General features: G+C 37.2%; 1 protein-coding gene across 7 annotated transcripts in view; it reads right to left on the bottom strand.

Moving 5' to 3' along the window:
• Positions 1 to 23661, bottom strand: part of CACNA2D1 (calcium voltage-gated channel auxiliary subunit alpha2delta 1) — a 526060-nt gene that overhangs the window by 417457 nt on the left and 84942 nt on the right. The gene's annotated exons all lie outside the window — the stretch shown is intronic.

The following is a 23661-nucleotide window of genomic DNA, read 5'->3' as shown; positions in this document are numbered from 1 at the left end:
ACTGGGATCTCCTGAATTACAGGTGGATCCTTTACCAGCTGAGCTACCAAGGAAGCCCAAGTCTTCTTAATATAATACTAAGGGTGTGATAAATGAGTATTTGAAAAATTCAAGAAAATAATAAATATTTTAAAATTTCTTATAATTCCAATGCCCAAAGATGGCCACTCTTAACATTTTGATTCACTCCCCTCCCAGTCTTTTTAAAGCATTTTGTATAGTTGAGCACATATTATGTAAAATTCACATCTTTTACATCAGTCACGTGATACTCTTCCATGTCATTACAAGTTTTACAAATACTGCATTTTAATGGCCACCTAATATTCCATTATCTCTAAATCACTTAATATGCTTGACCATACTCCTTTTTAGAAAAAATAAATAAATATATAGCTAGAATGTCTTCAGCTTTAACCACTAAAAATTTCACTGCAACAAATATCTTAGTACATAAAGCTTAAAAGCGTAGTCCTTGGCTAGACTTAGATTTGGAATTACTGGATCAAGACTTAAGTTCTAAAGAAATGGTTTTGAGGGTTAAAATCATGGCTGAAGGATCCAGTTCAAATCCTTTCCATGTAGAGCTGAGCCTTGAACAATGTTGGAGGTTAAAAGTATCAAGCCCCCAGCAGTTGAAAATCCACAAATGACTTACAGTCATCCCTTCATATTCATGGGTTGACATCCACAGATTCAGCTAATGATGTATCATGTAGTACTGTGCATTTACTGAAAATCAACCTACTATAAGTAGACCCACAAAGTTTAAACCCATGTTGTTTGAGGGACAATTGTACATACTTTAGATTAATGTAACAGAGATCTTAAAATAGGAGGTATGGATGTCTAGAGATCTTAGAAAAATTCTAAACTGATGGTTGTATTTTTCCCGCTACTAGAGATTACCAAATACCACACAATTTTCCCCATTCTAATAAATTAATTTGAAATCCTTCATATATTTTACTTATTCATCCTCATGTTGCAAAAAGTGTGTAATCTTTTCTGTCCATTCAAATAGAAATAAAACACTAATAAAAAATAGGAAGTAATGATTTACCAGTATTTTAATTTTAATTTTTCTTTCTCTATATATATGGCATGTGTAGCTATATGTTGCTTATCTCTTCTATTCTTTGGATTTCACTGGCACCAAATGTATTCCCTCCTTTTTTTTTTTTTTGACTGACAGTGTTTTCTTTCCTTTTTCTTTTGACAGTGTGATCTAGTTTCATTATACTGCAATAGCAAATAATTCACACATTTTAAATGTAACTCTTAGATATGTTCATCTTAGAGTGAACATAAACTTTCAAACGAATTTATTTATGAAATAGAAACAGACTCACAGACATAGAGAATAGACTTGTGGTTGTGAAGGAGAAAGTGGGGAGGGAGAGGGAAGTATTGGACGTTTTGGATTGGCAGGTGTAAACTGGTATATATAGACCAGATAAGCAACAAGGCCCTACTATAAGCACGAGGAACTATATTCAACACCCTGCGATAAATCAAAATGAAAGAATATAAAAAAGAATATACATATACGTACGTGTGTGTGTGTGTGTGCGCGAGTGCGTGCGTGTGTGCGTGTGCGTGTGTGCGCACTTCCCTGGTGGCTTAGCTGGTAAAGAATCTGCCTGCAATGTGGGAGACCAGGGTTCAATCCCTGGCTTGGGAAGATCCCCTGGAGAAGGGACTAGCTCCCCACTCTAGTATTCTTGTATTCTGGCCTGGAGGATTCCATGGACTGTGTAGTCCATGGGGTCGCAAAGAGTTGGACATGACTGGGCAACTTTCCCTTTTCATATATTTTTATATACATATACACACACACACACGTATAAATGAGTCACTTTGCTATACACCAGAAATTACCACAACACTGTAAATCAACTATATTTCAATTTTTAAAAAAAATTTTAAAGGTAATTCTTCTATCAGTAAACTAATTCAAGGACTGAAGCCGGTCTGCCCACAGTAGCACTGACTCTGTCCAGTCAGCATTCACACCAAACTGAGCCTGGCCCCTCCTGACTACTAGCCTTCTCAATGGAATGACAAGGGGCATGGCTTTGAAAATGTCTAAGAGCAGATGTCATCTCTGCTGATTCTACCAGGAAACTCTAAATGTATGGATTCTTTAAAATGCTAGAGAATGAGCTCATCAGTGGATTGACTCTGTGGAAGAACAATAATCCTGGTCCCTCTCCCTATTCTCCAGAAGTTTGTGAGTGGCTCTCAAACATTTCAGAAAAATTTCCCCTGAGGAAAATCACATTCTTCATGATTAGCATCTAAAAGGCACTTATGCACATTTTCACTTAGGAAATAGAGCGATGAAGAGTAACACTGAACCACTGTCTTACTCTGACTGACCAACAATTTGAATCTGAAATGGTAGGCGGCTACACCGCCTCTGTCAAGGGAACTGGTTCTCATTATTTCAAAGCCCAGCCCTGTCCACTGGTTTCACTGCCCTAGTTTCCACTTCTCCTAGAACGGAGTAGAAAAGTGCTGTTTTGAAAATACACTTTCCATTTCACAAGTGGGAATCACCGGAATTTAACTTAGCATGCATGTCTTCTCCTTAGACAAAAATTTTGACAAAACTACAAGGTCATCAACTTTTTTCTGCTAATTTTGAATGGAACAGTATTAAAACTTAAATGTAGAAGTCTAACTTCTACATGGGAAAGGGATTTAAATTAGGTATACACAGGAGAACATATAAAAGAATAACGAGCTGATTAACTAAAGAAGAACAAGGAAAATTGAAAATCAATCATGAAAAAGGATGGGATGCCTTAGAAGAAAACACAGAGGCTTGATTTACATGTGAAACAAAATAGGTGGTAAATGAAACACATGAAAACAATGGGTACATTTCACACAAATGAAAATAAGAAAGAATATTTATTGAATTATGCTATATGAGTATGATTTTAAAAATGATTATCAAGAAACAAGAAATAAATGGAAAAAGGGTGTAAAATTAAGAAAAAGTTTATAGTACCATTAAAATAAGTGATGCACACCACATTATCAGAATAACATTATACTTTGTACTACTTACAAGCTGGTGTATATATTTGAAAAATATAAATGCTAATAACTCTTGCTACTCTATTAAGTAAGTATAAATGTCATCCACTTTTACATCAAGAACAAAAAATTACAGTAACGGATGGGTAGGAGAAAAAAACATAGATATCATCTTCTAAATTCAGAGAAACTATTTCATTTCTCCAAGCAATTACTGAACAAATCCTAAAACCCAGAGAAAATGAATCACCTCTTCTCAAATATAATTCCCAACTTTGACAAATAGTGTTCCCAGCAAAAAAGAAAAAAAAAAAGTAAGAAGTGTTACACAAGTCTTTGGCTGGGAAACTGAGAGACAAAGACTATATATGTAAAAAACTTAACTCTAGAATTCTGATTTATGCTAAACTGATCCAAAACGTGCTTTCTATCTTGACACCTGAGTCTGCTGTCACTGCCAGTGTTCACTGGGGTGAGCCTGTTTTGGCTGAAAAGTAATTCAGGGCCCGTCCAGTCTTCTCTGTTCCACCGACAAGCTGTCAAGAACATTTTATAGGTTATCTTTTATAGACATAAGATGTTACCTGGCTTTTCTAAAATGTATAGGCACTTTGCTTTTCAAACCTGGAATGAGAAAATAGTAATGGCTAGGATATAAGCGAAGATTTCATTGATCACAAGGGAAAATATTCACATGGGCAAATTCTCCATCAGTCTTTCTCTTTTCAGGCAAATTGTCAAGCACATATGTATAATCACCAGGTCTCCTGCATTTCAGGTGGATTCTTTACCAGCTGAGCCAAAAGGGAAGCCCATGAATACTGGAGTGGGTAGACGACCCCTTCTCCAGCGGATCTTCCCAACCCAGAAATCAAACTGGGGTCTCCTGCTTTGTAGGCAGATTCTTTACCAACTGAGCTATCAGGGAAGCCTTGTATAATCGCTGCTGCTGCTGCTGCTGCTGCTGATCACTCTATAATCACTAAGCACTATTAAATGTCTCCATAGAGAAAGTTACAGAAGACATAGCCTTTTAAGATGATAAGAAACTAACATAACACTCCATGAGGAAGAATGTGTTGTTTCTTCTCTGTCTGCCCATGTAACACAGCACTGTTGGAAAAGATACTAAAACCTGGAGGGGTAGAAATGAAAGATACATGTCTTACTATCTGGTTGATCTTTAAACTGAGTCTGACAGGAAAGAGGCAGAAGAGAAAAAGAATAAGGTGATGTAGGGGGGGAAAAAGTATCTTTTTCTTCTACCTTTCTAAATTCCTGGCTGAGAACCTTGTAACAAAAGAGATTAATAAGTGAAATGCATACAAATTTATCTAATTTAAGTTTTATATGACACAAGAACCTTTAAAAGGAAAGCAAGATCACCTCAAAAAATAGTTAAGCCTAATCAAAAAATGGTTATGCATAATATCTTTATGCTAGATTTGATGAAAAGCAGAAAGATATGGATTTCCCTGGCAGTCTAATAGTTAAGATTCTGCGCTTTCATTGCCTAGGGCCCAGGTTCAATGATATGCCATGTGGGAAGCTAAGATTCTACTTAGCAGTGTGGCAAAAAAATTAATTAAAAAAAAAGATACGCTGGGACAAAGAATATCAGCTAAGTATAGTAAACTGGGGAAAACAACACATTTCTATTGATGCCCCACGTCTTAAAAGATAAGGATGCCTTTTTCTTCCGAGTACAGGGAAGACAACGTTCACCAGAGAGGAAGGTCAGGAGGTCCTTCCCAAAGACCTTCAGCTTAAAATACTCAATAGGCCATGTAACCATATTTTGGGTTAGCATATACTCAATCCCATCAGTACCACATGAGAGTCCCTTAAAGTTTACCAGACAGTTGTGTGGGAGGCTGGATAGAGGAGGCTTTCTGCACTAGCTACTTAAATTAAGATATGAAATACAAGTGGAATTTGACAAAATAGAGAAGGGAAGGAAGTAATAACAAAGGCAGAGGGAATGTAAACCATGGCCTAGTCAGCAACCACAAGTAGCCTGTATAGCCAGAGTCCAAGGCTGGCTCAACAAATTATAGAAAGCAGGCAGGAATGGTCGGGAAGAAATTCAAGCAAATAGTTGCCAGACCCAGGGTCTTAAATTACATTCTGAAGCATTTAAACTGTATCCTCAAAATAAAGGAGAGATGATGGAAATGTGAAGTTAGCAAGTAACAAGATCAATTAAGTATATAATGACTTTATTTTATAATTCCTGTGATAGCCGAGTGGATGGTAGCTCAAAGAGAAAACAAAAAGTGAGGAGGGAAGGCCAAGACAAGACATAAGAAATGAGTAGTATTCAAAACAGCCCAGTATCAGCGAGAGTAGACAGGGAAACAAAACGAAGACCAAGCAGGGGCTTTCCTGGTCCAGTAGTTAGGGACACTGTACTTCCACTGCAGGGGCACAGGCTCAACCCCTGGTCAGGGAACTAAGATCCTACATGCCAAGCCATGCCATGCCATAGGAGTGTCCAAAAATAGAGAGAGAGAAAGTAGAAGAAACCAGCTCAACAAATTCCTGAAGGATGGCCAACAGGATTTCAAGTCTTACTTGATTTAAATAGTAAATGCAGATGAGTCGTGGAATTTCTCAGCTAGACAATGATAGTACAAGAGGAAGAACAAGTTAGAGGAATATTGATGAGATTTTTTGCTATCAGTTGAGGTAGAGACATTTTTGAGACTGACGTATGGAAACTCAGTAGCAACTGAATATACATAGATTTGAAGCTCTCAGAAGTTTCCGTAGAATTGAAAGATCTGGTTGTTACAAAGGACAAAGGTAAACTAATGCATGATTCCCATAGGAGAAGTTTAGAGGGGGAAGAAAACACACGGTAGCTAGAACTCTGTAAATAACACTGAAAGAGGAGACACAGCAATCTAAGTAGTGGCAAGAGAGAAGGGAATCCAAGAAGAATGGTATCAAAAAAAGTCAGGGAAGGGGAGACTCTCCAAAGAGAGTTACCAAATAAGAAGAGAGAAATTTATCAATCTTAAATGTGAGGAGAGTGAGAGAACACTGTGGAACCTAGGAATACATGGAGAACAAGTAGTTTAGTGCTTCTTTTTGTTTGTTTTTCAGCCATGCCACACTGCATGTGAGATCTCAGTTCACTGACCAAGGATCGAACCAATGTCTCCTGCATTGGGACACAGAGCCTTAAACACTAGATTGCCACAAGAGACAAAGACATGGTTTCATACAGGAGAAGGCAAGGAGAAAAGGAGACATCAGAGAGAGATTTCAGGAGAGAACATGTAACTTACTGACAAGGCAAGGTTTCAAAAGACTCCAAATTCATTCAGCTTTTTCTTGCTCACCCCCTATATTCCAAACATGATGAGATGGCGGATGAGTGAAGAGATAAGCAGAACACAGGAGAAACTTAATCCATGGCTAGAAGGCGGGTTACTTCTTCCATGGAGACTGAAGGGAAAATGTAAAAGGTTTTAAGTAAATGGAAATAACTGTAATAACTAGGGGAAAAAAAAAAAAACTGGAGACAAGTTCTATTTTTTTCTTTTTAATAACAGAAACAGAGACACAGTCCTCTGTTCAGAGAGAGGCAGGAGGTTTTAAGGTAGGGTAGTTTAAAAGTTGCAGGTTTAAAAAGAACAACAGCTGGAGAGTAAGGACCAGTCCTATACTGGAGTTCATCAGTTTTTAGCAGTACTAATCAGCTTAGCTGACTTTGTCTACCAGTACTAAGCTAAAGAGGGCAAGATGGGAGAAAAAAAGGCATTCAGATGACTATGCAGCAGATACCAGCAGATGGGGGAATAAAGGATTAGGAAAAGTAAATTGAAGGACCTGAAATTTTAAGATCTCTACTAATTCTAAGTAACAAAGACCACCAAAAATAGTCATTAAAATGTTACAAAAAAATAAAATAAAATGTTACAGTATTATATTCATATACAATGCTTATTTTCTTAAATACTTTTCTCATGGAACCAAAAATACTATTACAGAATTTCTGGGAAAATGTAAAAATACTACATTACCAAATTTCAAATTTCTCATCATTTGGGACATTTTTAGACTAATAATCTCACAAAATAATATGTTGGAAGACTAAACGAAGAAAGTGGCCTGAACACATATCTCACTTTAAGTCACCTGAAACAACATATAATTTCTAAAAGAAAAAATTCTTAAAATTACTGAAATAAAACATATTGCTCCCAGGAAGCTTAATAGTTTGCTTGAACATCTTTCTCTTAGAAATAAATACATATTACAATATCTGAGCAGTTCAAAAAAAGTTAAATCAATGTAGATCTGGTTATATAGATACAACAGAACTTGACTAATAGGTATAGTGTTTCTATGAGAAAATGCATGGGATTTTTCAAATTGTGATGTCAGGAACACACTTACTCTGCTTATTAGAAATGTAACCATGGCGTCAAGTGTTAAATGGTTTAACAGAGGCTTCAAGGTAACAAGGATAGCACTAGAGCATGATCTAAGCAGGAGAGTGAGAATGCATGATATTCATAGAGGAAAACGGTGAGAAGTTCCAGAGACTGGGTATGCAGTCAACCACAGAATGGAACACAACTACTTCCTATCTCTCTGCTACCCCTGTATCCCAATTTTCCAATGTTTTTTGAAACCCTGTTTTTCAAGCTTCTACAACCCTAAAAAGTCAAAATCTCATGACTTCAATTACCACCTTTACATATGTAATTTGAGCTCCAATTCTGTCTTAACTATTTGCCAGATTACACCCTTTTGATTTTCCACCATTTTCCCCCCAAAATCTATAAAACTGAACTCAAAATCTTTCCTCCCAATAGCACTAATCTTCCCATGTTCCTTCTACTTGTTGGCCAACCATATTCTCAGTCATCCATGTTCCTGCCATCAATTTCATCATCATATCCCTTCTTCAATCAATCCTTTGTATCTCAGTGTTTTTCCAACACACACTTGATAGCTAAATGCACTGAGATCTTATTTTCTGCCAAAATTCTTGCCTAAGTATTTACCATTCTCTCTTGGTCACCAGAAAAACAGTGCTCACGTTTCATTGATGAGAAAACAAAGTTTAGAGAAATTCGAAATTTAACTGTTCAGCCTTCTAGCTTCTACTTTTCTAAGCCGTTTACTTCCACCAACCTCCCATATTTCCAGGTGTGCAGACTGTCCTTTTTCACATTCTGCTTTTACTCTATGACTTCTCCCTGAAATTAAGCCTCTACCATCATTGTGAATAAATTTCACAAATACTTTAATATCACCTTTCACAAACTCCCAAACTAAAAATATGCTTTGTGCTTCTTTTTGCTGTAGACTCTCATGATTAGATATACTTTTATTCTCATTTGTCACTCAATCAATATTATACTGCCTTGCATATAGCAGGCACACATATATTTATTGAATAAATAGAAAAGTGTATTGAAATATAATTGTAATTTCTTTACTTAATGCATACAGAGTGATTTATTTACTAAATTCCCTCTTCTCTCCAAAATTCACATGAGAAAAACATAATCTGCTGAATCCATGTTTCTATAAAAAGCACACACTTTTCAACAAGTAGAAGAATTATAAAATATGACTTAACAGTTTAAATTTTTTTTAATCTCTAGCATGCATATACCTTATATTATAATTCTAAATCTTCCAACTGGATATTAAATTTCACCAGAAAAAAATTAAGTCTTGTAATCCTTCTCTAACTCTACAATAACTCATTACAAAATCAAATACCAGTATATGCTTCCAATTGTTTTATGATGTCTGCAGATCCAGTGTAATCTGGAGAGATTGCTAAAAATTGAGGCAAATATTTTATTGAATAGTTGAGATAATCTTTTATATCCTCTACTTCACTTTATTGTACACAAACAGCACAAATTCTGAAGGCAAATAATATAGTCAAGTTTTCACTAAATTTGAGAAAAAAAATACTAGTCATGCAATTAATATTGTTCCTTTTGAGATGACATTTGCCTGTCAGATGGCTTTCAAAAGAGTATTGCATAGTTCAGGAAATTTTATTTAAAAAAAAAAAAAAAAAGAAAGAGATGGTAATTCATTTCATTTTGCATGCATTTGAGAAACATCAAATTCAGAACAGCACAAATTACACCCTGCTCCATCTATTGTAAAGTGTAGCAGTTGAGTACAAAGTGTCAAGTTTGTATAGTTATCTATTTAATTGTTTTAAATGTTACAGAGAGAATTTGCCTTTTTACTGGTTGGAATAATACAGCCAAACTGATAGCTAAGAAATGTTGTAACAGGTCCTACAGAGGCTGACTGTCTTCCTTCCTACACTCACATAGTAAGTCCTCAGTTAAAAAAAAGTGCGAACTTCCTGCTATTAGTAATAGAGTACTGAAACAGACATCTTTTCCCTACATCCATCTTGAATTATCCCACTAGTAATTATAGAGACAAGAGTAAAAAAGGAAGATATTGATGTGTATATGTCAATCTCAATGTCCCACTTTATCCCCCTTCCCAACCCCCACTTCCCCCTTGGTAACCAGAAGTTTGGTTTCTACAAAAGAACCTCCTGAAAAAAAAAAAAAAAAAAGAACCTCCTGAATAGCACAGGAACTCTGCTCAGTACTCTGTATGATCTATATGGGAAAAGAATCGTTAAAGAAGTGGATACATGTATATGTATAGTGATTCACTTTGCTGTACAGCAAAAACTAAAACAACATTATAAATCAACTATACTCCAATAAAAATTAATCTTTAAAAATCTTTTTAAGTTATTGGAGACACACAGAAAATAAATGCAAACAGAAGAGGGCTGGTACAGTATGAGATTGAGAGGAAGAAGAGGAAGAGGAGAGTGAGAAGCCCATGCTCTCTGGGGTCCTTGTCCTAAGGCAATTCTCAGCCTACGCTAATATTTTTCAGAAATAATTTTATTTTTAACCCAAGGAAATCAGAAACAATTCTGCCCTGTGGGCCTGGGAAAACATAAAAATATCACAAGGTCTAATAAACTGACCGTTTCAATTGTGTTGATATATAGCTTATTCACAAATTTGAAATAATAAGACCATATATTTCAAAACTGTTCCACTTGCTATAAATATCCCACCAATGCCAAACTTCTCCCAGTTTTGTTATATAATAAAACACCCACAGTGTTCTCATAGTTGGATAAAAAATAACATAAGTAAGCCAAAGATTTAAATAGCCTACACATACTATTTTATTAAATATGCATTTCTGATAACATGGATAACTGTATTATGAAATACTATGCGTGTATGTGTGCGTGAAAGGAACACTTGGTATCTACATTAAACATAAAATTGCTTGTGAGATGCATGTCATGACAGGAACCTTAGTTCCTGAAATTATCCTCTATTTAAACCATTTTCAATAACACTGCTGCTCTGTTTTTAGAAAGCTGTTTAGACTTGTGAAATGTCTTACTATTTCATTTTTGTCTGGAGTCAATCCTGAAAGAAATGCAGAGAAGGATGTGATCGTGCTAATCAGGGTGGAAAACTAAAGTACTTGAGGATAGAAGCAAAAAGGTTTTCCCACTAAAAACGGATTCTTATGCTGTTGTGTGCCTCTGCCTTCATTGTCTGTTTGCTTTTCGCTGTCGTGTCTGTCTGTTTAATCTGCTTTACAAATATATATACTCATACACACTCATAATACAAATATATACATATATATACTATACATATTACTATATGTAATATATATCCTCTACATATATAATACAAATATATACAAATATATATACTCATAATTCTCAAAGACCAAAGTTTCTTCATGAGATCTACCTTTCCCACCATCTTGGATTGATTTTTGTTTTATCCCAGCATTTTCATTGTTTCTTTTTTTAGCTAATATTTTTGCCTCAGCTGCAGCAATGTGCTGCCAGCTTCCAAGACAACAAATAAGCAATACACTTCAGGGTTGTGAGTGTAGTTCCCTGGATTAGCTAGAGGAGAGAGGGTTCTCATACAAGGGATTTGCTCCCTGGAGGCCTGAAGAGCTTTGTTTTTTTATGCTTCCACATCACCCCTATTTACAACCTGCAGCATTGTCCCTCCAGCCTGGTGTCAAGGGAGGTGTCCCAAATGGCCACACAATCTGCTGGTGTTTCTATGAACCAAATGAGCTGAATTTCTAATTGCACATCATAAAACCTCCATTCACTTTCTTGAGTATCTTCTCTTTCATTGTTTATCTATATTTTTTCTTAGGGATTGCAGATAGTTCACAAATTTTATTTTACCCTAATTCATGCATGTAAAGATTATTTAATGTCATAATCAAATTATCTTCATTTCCTTTCTTCTCTGAATTATTTACTGCACATCCACAATATTTCCAATACTGCAAAATCCTTAAATATTTATTATGTTCGGATTCTGACTTAAACAGCCCAGCTACTTCCCTTCATAGATCAGTATCTGAAGTGCGGCCAGTTTAAGAGTTTCACAAACATGTCAGTTTTGTCATGTTATTTAATCACATTTTCCACTAGCCTCAAACGATCTCTCTTAAGTCTCTTCAGTGCCTGAAAATCATTTTTCAAGTCGATACTTCAGTTCCTTCTTCTGGGCAAGTCCTCAACCCCTCAGAAGCTTTCTTTTTTCTAAGTTCCTCAAAATAGACATAGCCTGTCCTACGAAACATCATACACACTGACATATTGTCTTTCGTTAGCATGATTTTTCCCCAACAATGCTTGACTTCCCTGAGTAGATGGGTCACAGCTTCTGGTTCTGTATTCAGAGACTATCTAGCACATTTCTGAACAGACAGTAAATGCTCCGCAGACAACAGACAACATCCAGCACACACCTATGTGCCAACAGCTGTTCTACACACATTATGTGAACAAACTCTTTAATTCTCACAAAAGTTCTATGAGGCAGATGCTACTACAAATCACACTTTACAGATAAGGAAACTGAACCACAGAGAGGTTATATTACTTGTCGATGGTCACAGAATTAGTAAGTGACGGAGCTGAGCAATTTACCCTTAGAAGCCAATAGTCTACCGTCTTAATAAATGCTAATCGATATCATTTGAAATGTGGCTTGTTCTCATCTCTTATCTCACCAGACAGCACTCTCTAATTCTCTTCTCATCCTAACTTACAAAACTCGTATGTTTTCACTTTTATAGACTTCCATAGGCCTAGGTTCTAAGTGTATTTCATTGATACAAATAGAGGAAATAACAATTACCAAAGTTTTATTTTTACACAGTAAAAAAAGAATTAGTTGTATTTAGAAAATAACAATTTAAAAACCATAACTGAGAAAACCCAGGCATCTTCCTAAAAAGAAATGTGTGACAATTTATGTAACAATTTTTCCTCAGATTAAGTTTTATCCATATTATCAAATAAACAGCATTAGTTGTTATATTTATAAAACCATGAATTTTGCTGCTTTCATTAACATAATATCATGGCTCCTCAGCATTTAGGTACATAGCCAGACTCTCGTATTATACATACACACACAAAGATTTGACATGGAGCAGCAGGTCAGATGTAGAGTCAGCCCTGATGTGTTTTTAAATATAAAATATTCTAGAAGCAACATTACATCCTTCAACTATGAATGGAAAACAAGACTCTCTCAGCTGGCCTTCATTGTGTTCACACTGCAAGTTCAGATCGCAAACAAATGCAAGAATACAAAAGTCTGGGCCCAGACCAACTTGTAGGATGCTCCATTTAAAGACAGCTCATAGTGTTATTTGTCTGATAGCTATTCCAGGACAAAGTTAATTTATCAATCAAAAAGATTTTCATGCAAATTTATTTATTAATGCACAAGTTAGAAAAACAATAACTTTCTTTCTGAAGACCATCAGAAGGAACATTTTAAAAGTAGCCCATTGGTATCACTTTTATTCCTGAATATTTAAGCACAGGATTCTAGAAAAATAAAATTGTTTTTCAAATATGAAATAGTACATATCTTCCCAGCTCAGAAAATACACTACAATTTAATTGCTTTCAACCTTTTTGTCCTCACAGACATGTGGTTCTCTTTGACCCTCTTTGCCTGAGTAGTATGTTCACTGCCCTGGCACTCCTCTTTGATGGTCTGAGAGCACACAAGTATTCCAAGTAGAAAATTGCTTCTTGGGTAGAGATTACAACCAGCTGCTCTTCCTGATCTGAGCGCAATTGAAACACAAAGTTGAACTACTTTTTTTAATCAAATAGGTTTTCTTCCATTAACGTAGTGAAATTAACAACGCGAACTGCATTTAACAATGAATTTATGCATATGGAACAGTGAAAGAATTACAACTTTTGGCACTATCAAATAACTCCTTGCAAAGACTGTCAACCACTGGTGAAAATTTTATATACATGTCAAAGAATATAGGAAAAGAAATCATTTTCAGTCCCTTGGTCACAATTTTGAACATGTATTATTCAAATAATTAATTTTCCAAATGTCATAATTGCTATTGTTTAATCAACGACATTGTAAGATTATGACCTTTGATGCAGTATATGTGGAAAGATGGGTCAAAATCCAGGCAATTAAATAGAAAAAATATCAGAGGAAAAAGTTTGCACTTTATATAATGAAATCCAATTGAAGCTTCTTTGTCATGCATTTAGTAAGTTTTAAAAACATTGTATGGAATTCCCTGGTGATGCAGTGGTTAGGATTTGGCACTGGCACTGCCACTGCCGTGGCCCCAGTGTGATCCCCTGGGATCACAAGGAACTGAGATCCTATAAGCCGTGCAGTGAGGCCAAAATACATTTTAAAATGAATGAAAGCCAAGAAAAGGAAAAAAAAAGAAAAAAAAACACTGTAAAACGTGACTTATGTATGAATAGTTACTTAGAAGTCCAATTTAAATACAAACTAAAAAAAAATTTTCTAGTTAAAATCAATCTTTATTATCAGATAATTCACATTAACAAAAAATTTTAAAAATCAAAGTCTTAGGCATATTTTCCCTTATCATACAGTGAAGAAGATGGTTACTTGAATTTAAATTATTTCTATACATATAAACACTTTAAAATACAATGGTTAATCTCTTCAAAGTCTTATTTGTGCTAATGTTTGTAAGGGCTTCCCTGGTGGTGCAGAGGTTAAAGACCTGGGTTCAATCCCTGGGTCGGGAAGATCCCCTGGAGAAGGAAATGGCAACCCACTCCAGTATCCTTGCCTGCAGAATCCCATGGATGGAGGAGCTTGGTGGGCTACAGCCCACGGGTTGCAGAGTTGGACACTACTGAGTGACTTCACTTCATTTTGTATCTTCCAGGGCTTTCCTGGTGGCTCAGTCGGTCAAGAATCTGCCTGCAATTTGGGAGACCTGGGTTCAATCCCTAGGTCGGGATGATCCCCTGGAGAAGGGACTGCCTAACTATTCCAGTATTCTTGCCTGGAGAATTCCATGGACGAGTAGCCTGGTGGGCTACACTTTGGGGTTGCAAAGAGTAAGACACAACTGAGCAACGAATACTCACTTTCACTTTGTGTCTTCCACATTTGAAATACTCATTCTACAATCAGAAGGGAAGATGAGAAACTGATCTCATTCAGCCATTTTAGAAACAGGGAGGAAGCATTTCATAAGCACTCATGCAAAGAGGAAACTTTGGCTCCAGAGGTCTACAGTAAGATGGCACGTCCATGGAACTCATCATCTTCATGAAACAAGAAGGAATCACAAAGAAGCCAGCAGAGTGAATTAAAAATCAACATTCCGAAAGAGCTGCTTCTAATTTTTTTCATTAATACTCTGTTAGTGTTCCTCATGCTCCATTTAGACACCTCAATGTGGATTTCAACAAGCAGTTTTGAAACAGACCACCCTGTACTGTAATACAAAAATCTAAAGATTTCTGAAGCCAGGTCTGTGAATCATATGTGACTCAGCAGCCTCCCACAGGCCTGACATCCCATATATTTTCCCAGAAAATGTTCCTTCTGTAAAAGAGAGGCTGAATGGACACCCTTATTACTATTCAGAAAACACAAAGGAATTTGAGCTCAGGCGCTCCATTATAATTCACAATACCACTTTTAGGTCACTGTAGTATAGAGGGAGAAAAAGGAAAAAAGAAAAAGCCCATTGCCACATCTCTTGCTATCTAGAGAACTGTCTTTTCAACTATTCATATTATATTGCCCTCAAGTTCCAGATCATGCTCTCTTATCTCTTGACCACATCAGGGAAAGAGTAACCTCATAGGCATTTATATCACCTTTGAACATCTTGCAACTAAATCTTTAACTCAAGTTATTTTTCCAGTTAATTCAAGCAATAAACATTATTTCAGTTCTAAAAACTGGAGAAGAATACACCTCAGGCCTGCAGTCCATTTTCCTACTTAATGGATGATTTTCATATCATTACCACTAAAAAATGATCATGTCAATTCACCCAAATACTTCCCAGAGTAGGTGTTCATTATTGTAAGTATCCTACATACTGCAGACAAGTTCTCTTCCGAGAGCCTGTTCATAAGTCCAATTTGTTCCTATGTCTAACAGACTTAGCCTAAGGAACCCAACTAACACAATCGGCGATATAGTACTGTAAAAGATTTATAGTACTTTTGACACAAATAATACATAAAACCAAAGAAAAAATTAAACATATTTAATCTTACAGTATAGTACCTTGAAAACTACAGTAGTTCAGTGCAGCTGGCATACATGGGCTGGCACTGAGTGAACAGACAAGAAGAATTACTGAACAGAGGAGAGAGAGGAGATGGGAGATGGTAGAGCTTAAGAATCGTCAGCAACAGGAGACAACAGGCAAGGTGCAACTTCACTTATGGCTGATGTTGATGGCACAGGTTCCCTGCGATTCAGTTCTATCTACCATCTTGAAAAATGTGATCCAGTGATGTACGAGTTGCTGCTGCTGCTAAGTCACTTCAGTCGTGTTCGACTCTGTGCGACCCCAGAGACGGCAGCTCACCAGGCTCCACAGTCCCTGGGATTCTCCAGGCAAGAACACTGGAGTGGGTTGCCATTTCCTTCTCCAATGCATGAAAGTGAAAAGGGAAAGTGAAGTCGCTCAGTCGTGTCCAACTCCCAGTGACCCCATGGACTGCAGCCTACCAGGCTCCTCCACCCATGGGATCCTCCAGGCAAGAGTACTGGAGTGGGTCGCCATTGCCTTCTCCGATGCATGAGTAGTAGCTCTTTCTTTCTCATCATACATAACACAGTAGCATTGGACTGCATTCTGAATAACCTCTGCAATCTTCATGCCATTCTAAATTCAGGGCCTGTGATTCAAAAACTAACAGTGCCTCCTCAACTAAAGAAAATCCCTTTTCCATTTCCTGTGTCGTGAATCTCTTCAGTTAGTTCTTCTTCCTCTTGCCTCTCTTCATCCTTTCTCTGGGCCTCTAATTCCATCAGGTTAGTAAGCTCCTCATGGTGTAGAACAAGGATTTCCATGAAGTTATCCACTTGCAGATCTAGCTCCAGCTTCTCAATGAGGGTCATTAAGTTCCTGAATATCTCTCTGAACTACTCATCTAACTTCTCAAATTCACAAAAATCATGAACAAAGTACAGGCAAAGGTTCTTCCAAATCCCATTCTTGGTGACAGCCAAAACCACATGCCAAGCAAAGTCAATATGTTTTATGGCTTTGTAGATGTAATAATCCTTCCAAAATTGTCACAGGCTTGTTCATGATTCATCACTTGCCTTTAGCACCTAACAAAAACTGTAATGTAAACAGTATTTCTTGAAAGTCACTATAACTCCTTGGTCCATTGGTTGAATAGCATGGTAATGTACGGTGATGGATGTACTACTTTGATATTGGGATGAAAGCTGTCCATCTATGGGGGGTGGCCCAGGCTACTCACTGTTGAGTAGCAAAAGAATGTTGAATGGGACATCCTTCTCCAAGCAGCATTTTTCTACATCTGGGATAAAGCAATGGGAAAACCACTCCTGGAAAACGGCCTGTGTAACCCATGTTTGGAGGCTTACTCTTCCATAAAAGAGGAGGAGAGCCCTTGGCTATGTTTTTAAGGGCTCTTGGCTTCTCTGAATGATAAACTAAGAGAGGCTTCAGCTTCATATCACCAGAAGCACTGCCACCAAACAACAGAGTCAGCCTAGCCTTTGCTGCTTTACAAGGTGGCATCAATTTTTCTTTCTTACTAATGTAACTTTGGCCTAGCATTCATTCTCTTCCAGTACAGTCCTATCTCAACCACATTAAAAACTTGATAAGAATAACTCAAAATGCATTGAAAATCTAGATGTAAGACAAGAAACTATAAAACTCTTAGAGGAAAACATAGGCAGAACAATCTGTGACAAAAATCACAGCAAGATCCTCTATGAACCACCTCCCAGAGTAATGGAAATAAAAACAAAAATAAACAAATAGGACCTTATTCAACTTAAAAGCTTTTGCATAACAAAGGAAACTATGAGCAAAGTGAAAAGGCAGCCTTCAGAATGTGAGAAAATAATAGCAAATGAAACAACTGACAAAGAATTCATCTCCAATATACACAAGCAACTCATGCAGCTCAATGCCAGGAAAATGAACAATCCAATCAAAAAGTAGATGAAAGAACTAAACAAACATTTCTCCAAAGAAGACAAAGAGATAGTTAATAAACACATGAAAAGATGCTCAACGTCACTCATTATCAGAGAAATGCAAATCAAAATCACAATGAAATATCATCTCACACTGATCAGAACGGCTGCCATCAAAAAGTCTACAAACAATAAATGCTGGAGAGGGTGTGGAGAAAAGGGAACCCTCTTACACTGTTGGTGGGAATGCAAACTGGTACAACACTGTTCAGAGAACAGTGTAGAGGTTCCTTAAAAAACTGCAAACAGAACTGCCAAATGACCCAGCAATCCCACTGCTGGGCATACACACCGAGGAAACCAGAATTGAAAGAGACACATGCACCCCAGTGTTCACTGCAGCACTGTTTACAATAGCCAGGACATGGAAGCAACCTATGTGTCCACTGGCAGATGAATGCATAAGGAAGTTATAGTACATATATACAATGGAATATTACTCAGCTATAAAAAGGAATACATTGAGTCAGTTTTAATGAGGTGGATGAACCTGGAGCCATTTATACCGAGTGAAGTAAGTCAAAAAGAGAAACACCAATACTGTATATTAATGCATATATATGGAATTTAGAAAGATGATAACAATGATCCTATATGCAAGGCCTCAAAAGAGACACAGATGCAAAGAACAGACTTTGGGACTAAGTGGGAGACGGAGAGGGTGGGATGATTTGAGAGAATAGCATTGAAACGTGTATATTACCATATGTAAAATAGATGACCAGGACAAGTTTGATGCAAGAAGCAGGGCACTCAAAGCTGGTGCTCTGGGACAACCCAGAGGGATAGGGTGGGGAGGAAGGGGGAGGGGATTTCAGGATGCGGGGGACACATGTACAACCTTGGCTGATTCATGTTGATGTATGGCAAAAACCACCACAGTACTGTAAAGCAATTATCCTCCAATTAAAATAAATTAACTAGCTGAAAAAAAAATCTTGCTTGGGTAAATACTGTACATTCCTTATCAATAATTTCTCAGATCGGTTCAGGAAATTCCCAGGCAATTACCATATCTGCACTCGCTGCCTCGTCCCTTACTTTTATGTTATGAAAGATGGCTCTAGCCATGAACTGCTGAAGCCAGTCATCAGTTCAATTCAGTTCAGTCGCTCAGTCCATTGAGTCAGTGATGTCATCCAACCATCTCATCCTCTGTCAATCCCCTTCTCCTACTATCTTGTATATTTCCCAGAATCAGGGTCTTTTCAAATGAGTCGGTTCTTTGCATCAGGTGGCCAAAGTATTGGAGTTTCAGCTTCAACATCAGTCCTTCCAACGAACACCCAGGACTGATCTCCTTTAGGATGGACTGGTTGGATCACTTTGCAGTCCAAGGGACTCTCAAGAGTCTTCTCCAACACCACAGTTCAAAAGCATCAATTCTTTGGCACTCAGCTTTCTTCACAGTCCAACTCTCACATCCATACATGACCACTGGAAAAACCATAGCCTTGACCAGACGGACCTTTGTTGGCTAAGTAATATCACTGCTTTTCAATATACTATTTAGGTTGGTCATAACTTTTCTTCCAAGTGGTAAGCGTCTTTTAATTTCATGGCTGCAATTACCATCTGCAGTGATTTGGGGGCCCAAAAAAATAAAGTCTGACACTGTTTCCACTGTTTCCCCATCTATTTCCCATGAAGTGACGGGACCAGATGCCATGATCTTAGTTTTCTGAATGTTGAGCTTTAAGCCAACTTTTTCACTCTCCTCTTTCTTTCACCTTCATCAAGAGGCTCTTTAGTTCTTCTTCACTTTCTGCCATAAGGTTGGTATCATCTGCATATCTGAGATTATGGATATTTCTCCCAGAAATCTTGACTCCAGCTTGTGCTTCATCCAGCCTGGCATTTCCTATGATGTACTCTGCATATAAATTAAATAAGAAGGGTGACAATATACAGCCTTGATGTACTCCTTTCCTGATTTGGAACCAGTCTGTTGTTCCATGTCCAGTTCTAACTGTTGCTCCTTGACCTGCATACAGATTTCTCAGGAGCCAGTCATGGAAGGCATTAAAAGGTGTACCCTCTGCTTCTTCGCTGTGTTTCTTCAAGCCTTCAGAAATGTTTTCAGCTTTCTCTTGAATCAGCAGTAAGCTGTGTGGGACTCGACACTGATGCTAATCCTACATCCACACACTGATAATTTTCTCCATCTCTTCCATCACTTTTCCATGCTTCTTCAAAATTATAGTTGACATCATTGGCACAGCAGACTTCACATGTTCCATGGTTTTGTCCTAACCATGCTGATGGTTGAACAATTCATGTTAGAAGAACGAATAATGTCTACCATCTTTTCACCTCACTCCACTCTCTCAATTATGTTCACTCTTGTTCCCAGTGTTATCACTTGGCACTTCTTAGCAGTATGAGCTATATCATCACTACTTTTATGCTTGCTTCTGGACATCCTACGCTTGAAACAAAGATACTGCAGTACTGTACTCTATACAGAACTGCCAAGTACACAAAAGCACAGCCACTGGGAGGGGATGCACACACATGAGAATGTACACCAGACACGTGAACTAACATGACTAGACATGTAAATACACACTCGCATCTTTGAAAGTTCGCAACTTGAATGTTTGTGTGAAGGGGGCTTACTATATCTTACTGACAATCTTTTTAAGGGCAGAACTATTAGAAAGTTCTTCTGGTGAAAAAAAATCACGGTATATTTATCTTATAAAATATTAGGCAAGTATCCAAGATACCTTTTATATACGTTTCTATATGGTTTGATTTTTATCATCACTTTGAAATTTACAAATAAAATTATAAAATTTTCAGAAAAACAATTGTCTGCAGACATGCATAGCAAAAGAACAATGAATGCAGTTAATACAGTTGTGGCCATCTGACTGCTCTACTTGTATTTGTCTTTATAATAAGATTTAAACAAAATAAAAAGGAAAACAAAATACATATATGTAAAGGAAAAAATGAGAATTTATATCTTCTCCTTCCTATTAAAAAAAGAAAAAACAATCAGCAACTAAAGGCAAATGGGTAATAATGATTATTGAACATCCCATATAAGTTTAATAGAAATATTTTTCTGGTCAAATGGTAAGTTCTAGAACCTGGGTTTGGGTTTAGGTGTAGACTGGGCCTGGCTTCAGTCATGTTCTTTGGATTATAGATGTTAAAGAAGAGCTAACAGCCAGTGTCCAAAAGGAAAGTTGGAGCCAAGAACCAAAGAAGTTGCCCATAGAAATAAAGGTTCGAGTAAGCTGGGTAAAAAGAGAACAGGGACTCTAGGAAGAGAATAGCAACTGGAGACAATAATACAGCAAAAGACAAAAATAGAGCACGACTGGGGATCAAAAGAGTGATCCAATAATTTCACAAAGTGGTTAAGGACTTATCTATGGAATTCCTGTGTTCCTGTCCATCTGTGGATTCACAGGGAGCTGCTAAAAGCCCTGACTGGGCCATGGTCATGAAGGTTTGCTTAAGACCTCTACCATCTTTACAAGGGCTTCCCTGGTAACTCAGCTGGTAAAGAATCTGCCTGCAATGAAGAAGAGCCTAGTTTGATTCCTGTGTCAGGAAGATCTCCTAGGGAAGCAATAAGCTATCCACTCCAATACTGGGGTTCCCTGGTGGCTCAGACAGTAAAGAATCAGCCTGCAATGTGGAAGACCTGGGTTCAATCCCTGGCATGGCAACCCACTCCAGTATTCTTGCTTGGAAAATCCCCATGGACAGAGGAGCCTGGTGGGCTGTGGTCCAAGGGGTCTCAAAGAGTCAGACACGAGTAAGCAACTAACCACATCTATTTAAATTCTTACTCTGAGATCCCAAAGTGCATCATGCAGAATGTCACTACAATGAGAAGTTCATTTGGTTTTACTATTTCTTTTGAACAACTGAAGTTTAATAAGTAAATATACTCATCTTTATGTTAATGCCAGAGCTCAAATTAGAACCTTATTCTTGACTCTCTCAATCAATTCCTCCTGCTGGATTTTTCAAAAAGGCCAAGGGACTATCTTTGGATAAATTCAAGAATAGTATATATACTTTCCATCTAAAGGAAACACCTTTATCAGGACTATGGTAAAGGTGTTCTCATTTCCATCCAAGCTGGTCTTATTCTCTACGTTCACTCTTCTAATTTGACAGGAGGAGAAGTGTGTGCAATGAATGGGCAGGCAACAGAATTAATGGGAGAGACTCCATTACACCCATCACAGTATTTCTACTCTTCATTAGAAAAATCCAGGTGTGCACAGAACTGGGAAACCCAGGGAAATAACATGCTCCTGATTAACCAACTCTCCCTGAATTTATAACATAGTCACCTGGTAGTGTTCTTGCCTGGAGAATCCCAGGGACGGGGGAGCCTGGTGGGCTGCCGTCTATGGGGTCGCACAGAGTCGGACATGACTGAAGCGACTTAGCAGCAGCAGTAGCAGCAGTAGATAGGATTACATGGAGGAAAATGAAACAGAAGAAATTGAAAGAGATTCGATGGATTCAAAGGAAAAGAAAGAAATCACTAGAAGAAATGAGGAATAGGAACACAGAGAATTTGGGAAGAGTGAGAAGGAGAGTATACCCAAAAAAAGGATATTAAAAAATCTGACTATTTCTAAAAGTCAACTCAATTCTAAGAAGATGAAAATTTACTTTTGCACCTCTGAAAAATTTTGGTTTATCACCAAAAACTTTAAGCATTATTTATATTATTTACATAATCACTGCAACTTTTGAGATATATAATTAATAGTCCTATAAACTGATATAGCCTTTAATCTGGTTATAATGTGATATATGATTATTTTGCTCTATTTCTCATGGAATTATGAAATCAAATCATTTTTAAGACTATGTTCATTTATATGAATTCTTGTTTACATTCAATTTATTGTTAGGAAAAAACAATGTTCATTCATCTTTGCTATTCAAGTATACATCTTTTCAGTGTGGACAAATATTTGAAAAACACTGATTTTTGCTGTGTAGATAAATGACATACTAATAAATGAATGATAATTTGTTTACAGCAATCATAAAATTGGTTCCCTGCAGAGAAGTGGAGCTCAATTTGTGCATCTTCACATCTTAGCTACACTGATATCTGAACATACCAGTGAAAGACTTAAGTTCATTTTATTGCACTAAATACTGAAGTGCCATTGCATATGCTACTTCTACACTTTTGGCCACCATCTTTCACCTTCTCTTTCAGAGTTCTGTTTGGTTAATAAGGGAGATTTAGAGGAGAGCTAAGGTCATATTGTTTGATTTGCATAACCATACATGTTATTTTCTACTGAACACAGTGGATGACACAGGATCTGGGAAGTCAAGCGACTGTGGGGAGGTAGTCTTGATAGTGCTTTATAATCTGGCTGGGGGTTTTACTCCCTAACTTTTTAGCTAATGAACTGGAGATCCTTTAGCACTTGGACCTTCAAAATGGAAAATGAACCCAAATGCCAAGTAACTCCTAAGCCAACTCTCCTCTTAGATAGCTCAATGCTATAGCAGAGATATAAGAGACTTAGATCTCAAACTTGCCACTCTAGAATTTGACACCATCACTGAATAGCATGTTCTTATCCACTCTTTCTTCTGCCTACCAAATTTCCTTTCCATGGCTTCTCATTTCTCCTCATTCCTTTAAAACCCAGGGCAAGGACACATTCCTAACCATACTAGCTAAACCAACTCTTCGTCCTGCCTCCTGTCCATTTCAGGCTCTTATTGTTTCTTAAGTATACTCACAATTAATAGAACGGAGATTAGGTAAACATAATGTTGGCTGACACAGAGACCATAAAGTTTCTATTAAAGTCATATGGAAAAAATTTACATTTCAAATGTCTGAATTTTCATGCAAAATGTCCATAAAATTATGTCAGGTCAGTTTTGAATGAGAAAAATGAAAGGATCGTTGTTTTCCTATAGCAAAAAGTAGACAATCCAACTGGGATGATGCCATTGTATCAGAAACGGCAATGCAATC

This window comes from Capricornis sumatraensis, chromosome 5 (genome assembly GCF_032405125.1).
Source record: "Capricornis sumatraensis isolate serow.1 chromosome 5, serow.2, whole genome shotgun sequence".
In the NCBI taxonomy this organism is placed as follows: domain Eukaryota; kingdom Metazoa; phylum Chordata; class Mammalia; order Artiodactyla; family Bovidae; genus Capricornis; species Capricornis sumatraensis.
This window is presented reverse-complemented; position numbering and strand designations above follow the sequence as displayed.